The sequence below is a fragment of the Macaca nemestrina genome, chromosome 16 (genome assembly GCF_043159975.1).
Source record: "Macaca nemestrina isolate mMacNem1 chromosome 16, mMacNem.hap1, whole genome shotgun sequence".
In the NCBI taxonomy this organism is placed as follows: Eukaryota; Metazoa; Chordata; class Mammalia; order Primates; family Cercopithecidae; genus Macaca; species Macaca nemestrina.
Genome location: NC_092140.1, coordinates 23,272,731 through 23,287,095, shown reverse-complemented (window position 1 = coordinate 23,287,095; position 14,365 = coordinate 23,272,731). Strand labels below are relative to the sequence as shown.

At 34.2% G+C, this 14,365-nt stretch overlaps 1 long non-coding RNA gene across 3 annotated transcripts in view; it reads right to left on the bottom strand.

Moving 5' to 3' along the window:
- The window catches only part of LOC105477104 (uncharacterized), a 264,418-nt gene that overhangs the window by 8,054 nt on the left and 241,999 nt on the right, over positions 1-14,365 (bottom strand). The window contains exon 3 of one of the 3 annotated variants that reach the window (XR_984479.2): positions 13,334-13,374. The exons of the other annotated variants lie outside the window; for them this stretch is intronic. This is a non-coding gene — a long non-coding RNA (uncharacterized lncRNA). The remainder of the gene's footprint in view (positions 1-13,333; positions 13,375-14,365) is intronic. 3 annotated transcript variants of the gene reach the window in all.

Genomic DNA, 14,365 nt, shown 5'->3' with positions numbered 1-14,365 from the left:
TGGGGATCATGATTAGAATGGGAAAACTCAAGTTTGGAGCTGCTACACTATATATTGTAATAATTTAAACCAGAGAAAGAACAAATTGTTAGTTTAATTCTCTCTTTGTATTAACGACATAGTAACATCAAATGTACCTAGAAGCTATACCATAAAGTGCAGCTCTGGGTTATGAAATAAAACAAAGGTAAGACTGCAAAAACCAAGACACAAATGTAATAAAACAGGAGGAAAAAGTGAAAAAGGAAGAACTCTGAACAGAGTAAATGATGGCCAGAATGTCAGCTTTAATACCATTCATGTTAAACTCTATGAAAAGTTTTTGTATTTGTAGAGGGCTAGATGCAATTTCAAAACACTTATTTAAACCCTATTACAGGTGAGTCACTGCAAACTAAGAGGGAAATAAAGGTTATTGGAGGCTACTTAGACAAAAATGAAAAAATGTAGGAACAAAAGAAGATTAATAGTGAAAACAGAAAATCAGAAAGTAGACCAAGAGTTCTACTATTGAAAAATGAATATACCAACAGTTACTTTCTGTCTCATAATCCCTCACTTACTAGATGCATACATGTGTACATATTTGTTAGCATACTTAGCTCTTTCTATATATCTATGCTAACTTTTTGAACTTTGCATTCAAAATAATAAATGGTTATACCCCCACACCCAGATCTTGGGTTCTAATCGCATTTTCAAATAACAGGAATCTAGAGTCAATGGGGAAAAAATATGGGTGATTTTAGAGCTAAGACAAAGAAGCATGCAAGATGATCCTGCAGCATCCTGGAGTGCCAGAAAGGAAGAAAATGTTCAAAAAACAAACTCTAGGGGCATGTAAAAGTGACGAAAGTGTCAGTCTGAAGCAACTCCCAATGACTGAAACCTGGAACAATTTGAGAAACAAAATAAAGTGGTATGAAATTATGATCCAATGAATAAAATAAACATTCATGAGTCTATGAATATATAAGTAAATTCTAAAATAAATAGGGCAGAATAGAAAAATTTCCCATGCAGAAGGATTCTACTCCATTGAAGTAGAGCATTTTTCTTGCATCCTCACGCGTGACTGTACATAGTGACTTCCTATTAAGGAGTACACTATATAAAAGGAGATGAGGAGAGAGAGTAACCTTATGGTGGAGAAACTTGACAAACGCTTTCGAAGGAGGGAGTCAAAGTTAACATCAACAGTGATAAAGCATGTTGATAGCATCTACCCTAATATAATGTCCGGAGAAGGGCAATTTACCTCTGTAGACTTCCTCCTGAAAAAAAACACCATCACCACTATCTAACCATGAGAAAAAACATCAAACAATTCCCAGTCGAAGACATTCTACAATATACTTTACCAGAACTCCTGAAAATTGTCAAGGTCATCAACACTAAGAAAAATTTCAGAAACTATCTCCACAAAGAGGAATCTAAGGAGACGTGTAAATGTAATGTAGTAACCTAGATGGGATTTTAGAACAGAGGAAGAAATGAGGAGAAAAGTGGGAAAATCTAATGTATTGACTTTAATAAAAATATATAAATATTAGTTCATTAATTGTGAGACACGAACCACAAGAATGTTAACAATAGCGGAACCTTGGTGTGGCAAATGTAGGAACTCAAAAATTATTGCAATGCTTTTGTAAAACCAAAACTGTTCTCTAAAAGTTTCCTAAATGTTTAAATGTTACATAAAATACAAGAAAAAAATGGTTCAAATTAATGAAATAAATTCTTATATTTCATTAGATAAAGAACAAAGGCCACATTCTGCAAATGTCTGTGGTGCTTATTATCATATAATACACACAATGTGAGTTAAAGAGATGTCTTGAAGAAAGTAATACCAGAATTAGAATATCAGCTACTAGGTAAGGCTTTTGGCTCATAAACAACAGAACATCGATTCAAGATACTTCAAGAAAAATGTCGAATGAATTGAATGGAATAGTCAAACCACAGCAAGAACAAGAATGGACTGGCCTTAGGAATTTTTATAATCAGTGATTTGAATAGCATCTACACTTAATCTCTCACTTCTGTTGTTTTCAAGATGCAAACCTTACAATTTTAGTTAATCATTTTCTTTGACTGCTGGTATTTATGCACAAGCAACAGAGTTCCAGGAAAAAAAAAACAAAACAGAAGAACGTTTATTTACAGGGCTGATTTGCCTAAAAGTTGAAAGCTTTTAGGCAAGAACTCTGATTGGCAAGTCTTGGGTATTAAGTCCAGCAGAGCCACTCACTGTGTCCAGAGTGGTGGACCTGTGTCTACACATCAGTCTGTCACTGCAGCCGGGGAAGCAAAGTCATGAAAGGGCAAGCAGTTCTATTCAGACAACATGATAATAGTGGAGGGAGAAGAACACAGAGGGACAGTTTTCCTAAGGAAGCTGGTGGCCGTACAGATAAATGGCTATAACAGAGGAAAAATGTTTAACCAGAGAGCCAAAATAAGTAACATTTATACTAAGAATTTTGTATAATTTACTATATGTATCATTTTCCCCCAAATGCCAGAAAGTTGAGGGTAAAATTTGAAAATTACACTTGGCTTTCCTATAGGTTTTATATTTATGCTTCCCATTCAAAATGTTACCTGGTTGGTAATGCTTATTAACTAGAATCTCCCTGGTCTTTATACTTTCCGATCTGTCTCTCAGACTTTTTAAACCTGATTTTGTAAGTATTTATGTTATTTTTTCATAAGCCATTTCAGTTCATTTTTAGAATTAGTAAATCTATGTTTAGATTCTCCAAGAAGCGGATACCAACACACCGTATGATTGGCAAGGGACCTGTGAAGGAAAATGCCTATTAAAGAAAGATGGTTGGAAACAGGAATTTGCAGAAAGAGCCTTCAGACTACAAGGCAAGACTGGCCTGTTATAACACAGGGCAGGCAAGGAGGATTGCTTAGATGGTCTCACCACAGTTTTAAGAAAGTTCCTGTCCAGGCAGTGGGGAGTGCATAGCCAGTGTTGCCTGTTAGCATAGATGAGCTCTAGGTACAGGACAGCACTAACACTGCAAACACACCCAGTCACTGGGTGGGAATAATCTGGGGAATGGGACCTCAGCAGAAATGGGGTCCTTGATTCCCAGGGGCAGCAGCTGGAGCTGTCAGTCAACCATGCTCCATCCCCCATGAGATCTGAGTAGCACATTTTTATAGCTGTCTCCAGGAGGGACAAGAATTATAAACAAGTAATATATAGACTCCAAATTTAATAATAATATCACTAAATGTCATCAAGCAAAGGGCAAAGGTAAATGTCAATGCATCCTTGCCTCAGAGGGCCAGGTAGGAATCCTACAGAGGGATGAGCAGACGCAGAGGATGCTGCTTTCATAGTACAGAGCTGAGACCTCAGTGGGGCTAGGCTCCAGCCTAGTCAACAGGTGGCAAAAGATCTAAGTCCGTGTTCCAGCTATTCAAGTGGGTTTCTAGTACCTGGGAACCTCAAAGAAAGCAAAAGTGAAGAGTGGCCCTCCCTGCTCTGGTTTGGAGAAGTCTCCTCTCACCCTGGAGGTAGCACTAGACAGCCAGTCACAGAGTACCTGGGCTGTTCACCTGGCCACCCTCGTTTTGTTTCTCATGTGTGATCCTTTGCAATACTTAAACCATGGGATTACAACAAACAGAAGAAAGCATAATACTCTCACAACAGCCAATGTCAATCCAGAGCTTGATAGAAAGTGAGCCTCTGAGAGCTTCTGAATGGTCTCTGAGGACAGAGCATAGATGATATAATGAAGTACTGTCGGGCTCATGTTCGTAGTTGATAATGCCCTCCCAGGGAACAGACCATCCATTTTCAACATCCCATTATCAAGCAGCAGGTTAGGTGATTTTTAAATGTGAGCTTCTTAATAGCCAGATTATGATATGCCTACAGGTTTGAGGAGTGGGAGGCAGGAGGCAGGAGGCAGGAATGAATGATTAGACTAGTGCCAGTGAGAAGGACAAAGCTCCAATTCTTCTGTTCAGCGCTGGAGTCTACACAACAAAGAATGATAGCAGCAGGCAGTGTGCGCTTTGCAGGCATGTGTTGACATCCTAATAAAAAGTAAAATTCTGATTTTCATTCTAGGTCTGCAAATCATCGTTTTATGGCCCTGTGTTTTTCAAAAAGGAGGGAAAATGCAGGAGATGAGTGATGGGGGTGGTTTATTTCTTTCGGTACCCGAAGACAGGATGATACATCAGAGCCATTTCGGAAGAAGCAGAGAAATATACAGTAGAGACAGCAGGTGGTATCACATGTGTCAAATTAACTTCGTCCAAATAAATATTTTCTCTACAATCCCCAGCTGTGTGGAAAAGTAGAAACCTATGAAAGTCTCCCCATGATGACATTTAAAAGAAAGATACTATTGGTGGTGCCTTGAGATAAAGCAATATGTTTATGGTTGAGTGTTAGGGAAATTTTCCTTTGTCTGTTTCTTCTTTATTTCTGCCACAGCATATGTTGTGATTATATTTTTACTCTTTATTATTAAAATTCAATGGTGGTAGTTACAGTATAATCAGGATCAGTAATGGATAATTACCTCCCTCCTCTGCCTTCCTTGTTGCTATGTCTTAGAAGAGAACAGGGGCAGAGATGTCTTCAGAAAATAAAGTGATAAGATGAATTGCTAAACTGGGAGGGACATTAAAGCTTATATACACAAGCACCCTGTGTAATATCCTCAGAAGAGCTTTGTAGATTGTCCACAGTGACAGTTATTGGGAGCCAGGGTTCAATCAGTATCTACATATTTCTTGGTTAGTGGGCTTCAGTCCTCTACCAAATGCAGGTGTCTTGACTTTTTCTGTTATTTTTTTATTTCCTTATTAATCTTTCCAGTAACTGCCTCTCTCCCTGAGTACTCTGACTTCTTGCAGTAGCCCAACCAACTTCCCTAGGGAGGCCTAGCTTAAAAGACAGCTACTAAGGAAAACTTTCCCTACTAAGTGTTAGTTTCTGAAAAATTACCTTAGGTACCTGTGCACATCTAAATGAAATTACCTCAATGATCTGGCACTTGTAATTTACATAAAACAATAGTCTTGGGTGTCTAGAAATAAAATGACAGTAGATGAGGAGAGTTGTTGGAGTCTGAGAGAGAAATATTTAGAAATGTGTGTATATGGTAGGTGTAAAGCAAATTCAGTGATGCTTTTCCAAGATACTTATCCAGTCATACAAAACAGGTTGTTGTCTATTTGATCTAAGTCTAAAACCATCCATGATTAGGAAATTTTTAAAAATTTGAAGTAGGAATTCAGATTCCCTAAAGTTGGGAAAATCATATTGGTCCAATATCTGGTTTGTGTTTTCTTCTTTAAGTAAGCAACAATGAAATGTGTAAAAAGAGCTGATTTCACACAGTTGAGAATTTGGAGAAAATGAGCATTAGTTCTACAAATTAACATAGAATTGTAATCCTGTACAGGCATACTTTCTATTCCAAAAACTCTGTAATATCATATATTGCATTTAAACAATCATTTCCAGGATATCAAGATGACAATTAGATATGTTTCTGAGAGTCCATTTGTTTATGTGGAGGAAAATCAGGCTTTAATCAAACACAGTCTTTGCACATGGGAAACACTTTGCAGATTTGCTAAATTGAATTATATTGAACTAATGAATGTTTTGAGTAAAAAGAAGAGTGCCTTGTTAGTGATAAATAAAACAATTTTGGAGGAAGTTTCATTCACCAATACAATCCTCTAGTCCTGTATTATCTACCATTTTCTCCTTTGTGTTAAGAAATGAAAACAGATGCAAACTTCCTGTCATCACAAGGATATCACTGCAACCATCAAGGAGTCCAAATGAATGTATGCCTCAGACTAAATAGGGCTGCATCAGAGAAATACAGTTCAGTAAAGAGTCTCTCTTCCCTAAGCAAAACACACAGGCTATGCACATACAAGGTGAATTGTAAAATTTGGCATATAATCCTAGTTGCATATCCTTTGCTCCTAAACCTTCTACAGAGACTAATGAGGTTGCTGAAAATTATGAACTTGTAATACTTGAAATGTTTTTCTTCCCATCACAAATCTCACTTCTCTTAAAATAATCATAATATTTTGACTATACAGTTTTTCTATTTTTTTCTGTGGAAAAAATACCAAATATTTTTATAAGAAAATCACATGAAAATATAGTTAAGCTTTTCTTTTAATCTGTTTCCAACTCCCCAAACTCCAGATCTGCCCTTTGTTTTACTCACGTAGATAAAAGAGAAAATTATACTTAAAGGTAATTAAAGGATCTAAATTATACAAGTTCACTACAGTATGACAGCTTTTGAAATTTTAATTGAGGATAGTATGAATTAAATCATGAGAGAAAAAAATGTCTATTCATGGTATTTTTTATTATGCATATATAAAAGAGAAATGTCAGTATAGGTCAATATATTTGCTTTTTAAAATTAAATGACAGAAATAACTCATCCAAGGAACCAGCAGAAAGAGCAGATTTTTTCACATTGACACTTATGGCATTTGCAAGTGTGATTGATCATAATGTGATAAAATGGCTTCCTTCTGCCAGTCTCTATGTGAGAAGTACAATCGGAAATGGTGTGAACAGTGTCTCCTCTGCTATTTATGCTTCAGTTCAAAATCAGAGAACAATGGAACAGCATTTTCTATGCAGGAAAATGTATTGAAATGTAAAGGCGCATGTAGTCCCTGAGAATCAGTATTATTAGTTGTCTAATGTCCAGTAGATTGAGTGGCTAAGAGCATGAAGTTTGCAGTAGGATTACATGAGTTCCACCCACAGTCCCATCCTTTTCTGCCTTTCACACCTCAAGCCAGTTACCTACCTATTTAAGGCTAAATTTTATGATGTATACTAAGGAATTAAAAATTGCTTCTTAGAAGGTTTTTGTAGAAATAAGTGATATAACAGACTTAGCACAACACTTGGAAAATAATGCTTTTAACTTGGTCACATAAAATTAGAAGATAGAACATTTATGTGTTTTTATTTAAAAATGTTCATTGTTATGTATGGCTATTGCTTATATAATTTTTCTTGAATGCTTCTATGAATTACGTTTAAGAATATCTCTATATACAATTGTTCTTTAAAAAGATGATTGTTGTCAATACAGATAACCCTAATTTTTCTCCCAAGAAAAAGTCACACACCTTTGGGAAATCTAGCACAATTTTTCACTCAGAAAGTTGAAAAATACTGTGATTCCAGCAGTAAAATCACTCCTCTTCATTAACAATACTGTCACTAGAGAAAATTATTTACTAACTTTAAGGCCCATTATGTTTCTGAGTTATGCTACTTCCCTATTTAATGTATGAGAAGTAAAAAATTATGTAAAAAATTGAAAAACAAGCATAGAAAAACTTTGTACTTTCTAAGTGTTTACTCCTTAATTTGTAAACATGCTGAGGCATACATATCAGTAGTGTACATTAAGGGCAACAGAAAAGAAACAACAACAAACAAATAGCTGATATGGTGTGACCTCAGGTTCATTAAAATTATACATACTGAAGATTCTTTTAATATGAGGTAAACATACACTGTTTGAGGAACAACTTAAAAACATATTAATCATGTCTTTGTTTGTTTTACACAACATCACCTCCTGACAGAGACCTTAACAGGGCAAAGTGTGCCACTGTGACCAGAATGTCATCTTACCCAGATCAGGACTTTGCAGATGCTTTATGATTTTTATTATACTTAGACAGAATTTCCTTACTTTTGGACCAGCGTGTTATACAAAATCACCAGGATATTTGGTCTTCCTAGGTGCTCACTGTATGAAGGCAGATTTCATGTGGATTTAAACATTCATAGCACAGATGTTCCGTGGGTATACATCACACTCCTGGAATACCTAGTGCTGTTTGTTTTGTCTAGCTGTTCAGACATTTATAATCATTTTTATAATTTTCACAAAGGTCACAAGGAACTTTCAGTATTTGCAAATATACAGTTATGGGAGCTCAGCAATATTAAAATGCCATTGACTACATATTAGCAAATGTTCAGATGACTGACTAGGTTATATAAAGAACCTTGAAGGGGTAAAGCATAATATGATTGGAAGTTTGGCTGCATTGGAGTTTAGTCAATTAGAAAACACTTCAATAAAAAGACAAGTAAATTAGATTTCCCCAAATTCAAAGGTAAAAATAAATGTAAGAAAAATGCTATGTCATATGAAAAAATATTTTGCAATGAAATTGCTTTTAGACTACCACAAATATCAAAGTCATACTTAGGTTGTTAAAAGGAATCAATTTCTTCAAGTCCTAAAATATTTATAAGCAATTGTTTTAAAAGTAACCTCGTGAACTACCATAGCATATAGTGAAACATGAACAATTCATCGACGAATGTAAATAATCAATAATTAAGAATCCTTCCTGGAATTTCCTTTAGTGTCTGGAATAATACATTTTCTAAATAATCCATGAGTCTCTACGTTATTTATTTTTTCCACAAATGTTTAAAGCTAATGATATAATTTAAGCTTTTAGAATGCTACAGAGCTCCAAATGTCAATAATCATATGCTTTTTCACATATATATCCAAAATACACAGGTAATTACTTTGGCATTGCTCAGTAGAAATGGAAGGAAAATGTATACTCTGGAAACAGTTGTCAGTTACCATGCTTCTGAACAACATCCTATTGAAACTATTCAATCCCTTCAATAATATATATTTTTATTTTCTTGCTTATTTTTATGTATGTGTCACATATTTTCTTAAGCATAGACTCTGTATTTTTTGTTTAATATAACCTTGAAAACAAAATAATACGTTACATACAAATTCCTGGACTTAACAATATTTCTTTTTGCTGGAATTTAGACAGTATAATACTCACCATCATTTTCGTTTTTGTGCTAAAGTGAAGCCTAAGAACAGTTATCCTAAAGTTTGCATGCTATAGACATAAAAGGATATGGCTGCTTCTTACCTAGAGCAGAGGATAAACTTGAATGGCCCTGGGAGGTTCCATTTGACATAAGAATAAACCTACTGTGAACTCCAATGACTACAGAAAAGCTCTGTCAATCCTTTTCCAGGACTTAGAAGAGAGGGACTAAAGCCAATAGAGCTGCCTGAGCTCATGACAGAGAACGATTCTACCCCAGTGACAAGACTTTGAAAGTTACCTATTTTGTTTCCTCTGAAATTCCAGAAAAACTGAAGAAATCAAGATATTAAAGTGATATTCTAAATGCTATTTCCAGAGTTCACAACATAAAAATAGACAATAAACTTCATTATTGTACTTGCTGCTTTAGAAGATATTTAAATGCTGTCTTTATAGAATGACATACAGTTTCATTCATTTCTTCATCTTGCTTCCCTACTGAATCAATAGTTGACTAGTGTAAGTCTAAAAATTGTCCACTTGAGGCTATTTTAGATATGCCTCATGAATTTCAATGTTGCCCCACTTTTATCACGCTTTTAAAACTGATTTAAGAATTTGTCTTTTCATTTTATATTCTTTTTATAAATTTATATCAGAAGAGTGAAATAAATCACTCAGAAGTACAAAAATACTAATGTACAAAGTTAGAGACACTGCCAAAATATAACAGCAAGCAGCAGCATCATATAATACCTCAAAATATTCTTTCACCAGTTGAGGTATAAAAATCTGAATCTGGCATGCAAAAGAAAATAAGGATGTGAATGTGCAATGCATGACAGTTGTGTGAACGTTGAAAGAAAGAAAGTGAAGGATATTTTACTAGACAATCTCGTCCCATCTCTTGAAGAACTAAAGAAAATCGTAAATTCACACTTGTAAATGAAGGAAAAACTGTTAAGCAGAATTACTAGATGCAGGAACACGATATATCACCAAAAGGCTCCAAATCATTTAAAACTCACCTTTCTCTATACACTTTTTGTTCTCTATGTTTGTCATGTATGTTTACTGTTTAGAAATTTCTATGGCTTAATATTTAACTCAGAAATATGCCACATCTGTCAATACCCTTGCTATAATTTTTTGCACAAGTGAGCTGCAGTTTGTGGAACTCTATCTAAAAATAAAATACTTTCCTATCTATTACTATGGTTTTACATTTTTCTGATTTTTCGCGGTTCTTTGTAATCTATGAAAATAACTTTCACTTAGGAGGTATCCTAGTATTTTTGCATATAATTTTTCTAGATATAAGGCAAACTTCATGAAAAACATAGAAATCATTTCTGTGTCCTGAGAAAATTTCTGCAACATTGGATTTTACCTTTTATTCTTTTTTGGAATAAAAAGTAAAATTAAGGCTAGAAAACAATAATGTATATTTGATAGACAAAGACCAGCCAGATTGCCAGGAATGTAGAATTTCCATGAAGAAATAATGATGCGTGTCGTTAAGAGGGAAGTTGAGGGGCATATTATGGCAAATCTTAATTATAAACCAAATGAATTTAGTTTAATTCAGTAACAAAGGATCACTGGAAATTTGCTGGGCAAAGGTTGTGATTATAGAAGTTGAATATGACACAAATGATTGAGGGTCAAGAGCAGGCAAGTCAGAATTCACTTTTAGTAATACTGAAATGAGATGAAAAGCCTATAAAGTTGATACAATTAAGAATGAATAACATGGAAAAGAGAAAAGAGTTTTTTTGCTTTTTGTTTTTTCGCAGATTGATAATGACTCCAGTGGCATTCACTTAATGTTTGCAATTTGTATTTTTTCTGTGTAAATGAGATTCTGTACTTTCAAAGTCTCCAGGCGAGGATGATGCAATTTGTTCAAGGACTGCAGTTTGGTTAGCATGTCTTCAAAGTAAGGAACTTGTACCATGTGAAAGTATTATGTCTTCCACTTAGGAAAAAATAAAAGCATTCATATATATATATATATTTTTTTTTTTTTTTTTTTTTTGAGATGGAGTCTTGCTCTGTCGCCCAGGCAGGAGTGCAGTGGCGAGATCTCGGTTCACTGCAAGTTCCACCTCCCGGGTTCACACCATTCTCCTGCCTCAGCCTCCCTAGTAGCTGGTACTACAGGCGCCTGCCACTACGCCCAGCTGATTTTTTGTATTTTTAGTAGAGACGAGGTTTCACCGTGTTAGCCAGGATGGTCTCTATCTCCTGACCTCGCGATCCGCCCACCTCGGCCTCCCAAAGTGCTAGATTACAGGCGTGAGCCACCGTGTGCTCGGCCTTTCAAAGCATTTTTAACAAGGTCTCCTGATGATTTGTATGCACACTAAAGAAGAATATTTTCAATAAAGTAATTTTTTCTTGACCAAAAGAAAATTGTTATTAAAAAAGTTCATGTTGTATTAAAAACATGGTAATAGTGATTGATTTCCAAATTAATAATTCACTCCTTTTTATTACCTATTATCTATCTATCTGTCTTTATCTCTATCTATCTATCTATTTACCTACTAATCTTTCAGTGTTTTTTCTTCATTGCAATTTTTTTTTCTTTACTGATAATTGAGTTCAAGGTTAGAAAGAGAGGCAATAAAACAATCAGCAATTCATTGTTTTAAACTGGATAGAATGTAGTAATAGAAGTTAAAAGATAAACATCTTAATGACAAAGGTTGAAAAATAAATATGAAATATTTCACAATATTGATATATAATGTCTTCTTATATAAGAAAACCGAAATTGTTTATAATAAAGACACAATATCCAAAGGTAGCAATAAAAAAGCAAGTTTCATAGGGATTATATTTGTATGAAGATACTGTGGGTCAAAAACATTTTAAAGTTCAAACTTTGAAATTGTATAACAAGTTTAAAGATATTTGAAGGTGATTACAAATATCGAGGTCATTACACTGAGAAATGTTTTCTAATGATCTGATCTTACACTTCTAAAACTGTATTGTTTTTTAAGTAGAACATTTTCTATTTGCATTTCTCATACAATCAAGGTAATATCTTGCATGATTTATCTTTTCAAGGAGTTGACAGTCTAATTGGGGAGAGAAAAGTAACAAATATGAAATACAAACTCATTAAGAGTTACATATTGATGTATACTCTAGAGGTTTAGTAAAAGTGAATTTAATCATTCCAGCTCCTGACATTTAAGGATTCAGAAGCCTGTTTGTTAGAAATTTGCTTCATCTGTTTTTAGATATGTATTCTTACTAAAAAAATAAATAAATAAATAAAAATAAAAAATAGAAAACAGAATTTGGAATAAACATGATTTATCATTATTATCATATTTTAATATGAATATATCTACATTATGACATTATGGGCATCAAACTTATCTTATTATCATTGTTCTCAAGTATAACTGCTTTGAAGTCCAAGATGGAAATGTGATTATTTCAAAAAGATAGACATTTTAAAATAATGTACTATAGAACCCTATGCCTCTTTCAAAGATAAATTGGTATTTAAGAATATTCCAATTAATAGGGTGATAATAGCCTTAGAAAGTCTTTATATAAAAATAAAAATTTTCTATTTTTTGCATTTTGGAATAACCTAATATAAAATGTGGTGGTTATAGAGTTGTCGTTCTAACTCAGATCTTCAATCATTGTGAAGTTTATTGTTTATAGCAAATAGACAATTACTCTTCAATTAATTTTGAGAATATATATTTTTCCAAAAATATTTAATCCAGGATTTAAATTTGTTGGTGAAAATGATCTTATGTATTCATAAAAGTTATATTGATATTTATGTCATATTCATTTATAATTAGTGAGCACTCACATTAGGTTCCTTTACATGAGGTCAGTACCGAGCACTTAAGTGATGTAATGGTCACGTTACCTTTACTTTCTTATTTACTTTTTTTCCTGCCATCTTGACAGATCTACGATGGAACTCAGATAAACTTAAATATAAATGAAATTTTCCATGTATTTTTACTGTGGTTTAACTTTCAAATTTTACCTTTTAAAATAAGAAAACATTAACTTTATTTTGTTATCAGTGGTTAAATGAAATTAACCTACATATTTTATCATTTCTAAAAATGTTTTTATGTCTCACATTTGCCATGGGGGTTCCCTTTTCTCATTTCTAATTTTTCTTTCAGTAAGAGTCTGTGGGTGGTACAACCTTAGTCTTTCTCTGTATAAATATATGATATTATATTGTTAATCATAAAAATGTACCTTAACTGGTATAAAACTTTAGATTAGTAAGATTTCCCTCAATAAAACTGAAGTATCTATTTCTGTGGTGAAAAATCTTTTCAAAATTTTTCCTCTTTAGGGTTTATCTTTCTGCTGAGTAGATTTTAAAATAGCGTCTTTATTTTATGCTCTGGAATTTCACAAAATATGTATTTAATATAATAATACATCCTACCTGGAACACAGAATGCCTTTACTGCTAATCCATGTCCTTTCCTTTTGGAAAAAAAAAAATTCATTTTACTTTAAATATTACTTTTGCATATATATCCATTCTCTTTCCTATCTTAATCAAATTCTCTCACAGCTCATTGCATTCTTCAGTCCTGTCTTTTGATGAACTCAGATCAGTCCTGTCTCGGTTGAGAGGTAGTAGCAGAGTGGTTAAAAATACCTAATCTGGAACCAGATTTTATGGCTGCAAGAAGCTCCAGGTCTGCCTTGTAAGGTGTATGAAATACAGAAAATGATAGGATCTAAAACAAGATGCTTTTAAGTGAGTGTGATGCTTTATATGGATAAGTACAAAATGAGTGATAGGTAGTATTACACCATCAACTTTGCTTTTTATCAATAACTTTATTTTTCATTTCATATGTGTGTGTGTGTGTGTATATGTGTGTGTGTGTGTGTGTGTGTGTGTGTGTGTGTGTATATATATATATATATTTTTTTTTTTTTTCCTGGGACAGAGTCTTGCTCTGTTGCCAGGCTGGAGTGCAGTGGCGCGATCTCGGCTCACTGCAACCTCCACCTCCAGGGTTCAAGCTATTCCCCTGTCTCAGCCTCCCGAGTAGCTGGGACTACAGGTACGTGCCACCAAGCCCTGCTAATTGTTTTTTTGTATTTTAGTAGCGATGGAGTTTCACCCTGTTGGCCAGGATGATCTGGATCTCCTGACCTCGTGATTCGCCCGCCTTGGCCTCCCAAAGTGCTGGAATTACAGGCATGAGCCACCGCGCCCGGCCCCAATATTTCTTTTTGTAATGGCTGCCTATTTCCATGTTTTCCTTAGTATATTTTTATTAGTTTACAGATTTTTCTTCTTAAGCCTGGACATACTTCTTATATTATTTTTTTAAATAATTTTTTATGTTGTAAATTCTATATTTGTCAGCTGAATGCTGCAAATATGCTGGGAGCAGTGTCTCGTGCCTGTGATTCCAGCTACTTAGGAAGCTGAGGTTGGAGTATCGCTTGAGCCCAG